Genomic DNA, 2,611 nt, shown 5'->3' with positions numbered 1-2,611 from the left:
GAAAGTGTGAATGCTTTTATTCCTCTTCCTGTACTTCCAATGAACAAACGCACATGCCTGATAACCTAAGATTTTTTTTGTTTCCTGTGACACTCACCTAATTTCAAGGCCACTGCCACGTCACAAGCTTAGCCTTGTCGCAGTCAAACTGTTAACCTTTTAGACCGTTTGTTTTTCCCAGAAGTTATCGGGTGACAAAAGCTTCTGAACCAAGTGTGCCAGGTCCACGACTACCATCTCCTGGACCACCTCAACCTTATCCATCCTGGATAAAGTTGCCCTCAATGGACAACCCCTCCCAGCAGTGTAGGAAGAATATGGACCCAAAGCCCCAGCTCGCCCCTTTTGCCAGCAGGAAGTAGCTAGAGATGTCGTCACCCAGTACCCCAAATATTTTGGGTCCATGTCTCTTCAGGGGGCAAATGGTAGGTAGCTATCCTAGCTACTGGGGCGTCCGTTATGCATACCTTTAGGTCCAAGATAAGAGTCCAGTTAGGAGAAGCACCCTGTGCATGCTCAGAGGTCCAGGTTTCTGGCCATGATCGGGAGGTACACCTGGGTGATCCCTCTACCTGGACTGAAAAACCTAGGCCAAGTAAATTCAATTCAACCACTGGGGTCGGCCAGACTTGCCCACCACGCCTCCCTAACGCTCATAAAACTCACTTGAGTGACAGACCAGGCTTCTGCGTGATTTCTCTCTCACACGGAGCCAAAGACCGAGGTCTAACTGCCCGCAGAGAGATGCGACAAACTCACGAAGGCACTTTGGAGGCAGCAGGGCTTCACATGAGTGGCTGCTGGATACTGTTCAGATGCATGGCTTTCTGATTGCAAGAGTTTTTGTCTCAGATGACTGGAAGGGAGGAGGTAGTACATCTGGATCACAGAATATCCATGTAGAAAAATGAGCTGCTCATTCCACAGTCCTGGCAGGGCTTATTGAAAATGCTCAGCTTTGCAATGTCACTCCTTGTAGATTACAGTGGGAGGGGCTGGGACCAAGGTATGCTGCCTCTTACTCCAGGTTGCAAGTTTCTAGATGCTGATTGTATCTCTTACAGCAACAGTTAGTGGACTTGGTGTCTGCCTCAGGCTTTGTTCACAGAGATCCTCCAGCTAGTTGGTGGTGTGTGCGCATGAGCAGAGGCTTCCTGCCAATCCCCCATGAGTAGTAGAGCTCCCATGGTGTGGACTCCATGAAAGCCTTGCCCCAGACAGCACGCTTACAAAGGAGGGTGGGCCCTGCAGGACAGAGGACCATTCCCCCTGTGGAATGGCCTCAGAGACCCTCGTCCCTCACTGGCCAGCTGCTGGCGCTGTGGGCCCTAAGCTTCATGCCTGACTCAGGAATAGACACAGGGTGAGGCAAATCCAGTAATTGTTTTGACTGGTCTAATCCAGCCTGAGATCATCCTTGCATGAGCCCTCTGCCCAGATTATTTTTGTTTCTTTTATGATCTTTTTATTAGGGTCTCCTACAACACTAACCACAATCCATATATACATCAGCTGTTTGAAGCACATCTGACCATTAATTGCCCTCATTATTCTCAAAATATCCACTCTCCACCCAAGCCCCTGGCCTTAGCTCCTCATTTTTCCCCCTCAATGTCCGCCTCCCATCCCTCATCAATCGTTGGAAATGGACTAATTCTTTTGTCATATCTTCACCCACCTTTCTTTTGAGGTCAATGAAGATCCTTGTAATCGGTTCCCACTTTCCATCCTGCCCTTCCTCCAACCTCCCAGTATCTCCACTCATAATACTGGTCCTAAAGGGCCCATCCCCCCTGGATTTCCCATTGTTTGAAATTCCTATCGGTACTAGAGGACCTTCTCTAGTTTGGCCAGATTAGTATGGTAGAATTGGGATCATGATAGTGGGGCAAGAGGAAGCATTAAGAACTAGAGGAAAGTTGTGTTTCATCTTTGCTGTCTTGGGTCATCTCCTCTCTGAGCTCCTTCTGTAAGGGGATGTCCAGTGCACTGCAAATATGTTTTGGGTCTATACCCGGCAGTCCCCTTTCATTCTCCATGATAAGATTTTTTTGATCTATGATGCCTGTTGCCTTATCCCTTGAAACCTAGTGATCACACAAGCTGGTATGCTTCCTCCATGTGTGCTTTGTTGCTTCTGAGCTAGATGGCTGCTTCTTTACCTTCAAGCCTTTAAGACCGAACACGCTATATCTTTTGGTAGCTGGACACCATCGGCTTTCTTCACCACATTTGCTTATGCAGCCGCTTTGTGGTCAGTGATGGTGTAGGGAAGTTGAGCATCGTAGAATGCCAATTTAATAGAACAGTGTTATTGCAATGAGGGAGTCCTTGAGCGGAGGCCCTATGTCCATCTGCTACCTTAATACTAAATCTGTAAAATATGGACATAGGTCTATTTCCCCATGCCCCTTTGTAAATATATGTACATGCCTTTATTTAGACGTCTATAACTGGCCCTTGCTTCCCAGCTCACTCTTCTATACCCTTTGATTTTCCTCTTGTGCTCACTGCCATGCTCATTCTTCCTTTGCGTTTCAGTAATTCCTCTTGGTTACATTAACCGTGATCACGCCTTACCAGGCCTCCTACTTCCCCCTCACCACCGAAT

Source organism: Tenrec ecaudatus, assembly GCF_050624435.1.
Source record: "Tenrec ecaudatus isolate mTenEca1 chromosome 2 unlocalized genomic scaffold, mTenEca1.hap1 SUPER_2_unloc_1, whole genome shotgun sequence".
Classification (NCBI taxonomy): Eukaryota; Metazoa; Chordata; class Mammalia; order Afrosoricida; family Tenrecidae; genus Tenrec; species Tenrec ecaudatus.
Note: the sequence above shows the minus strand (reverse complement) of the source record.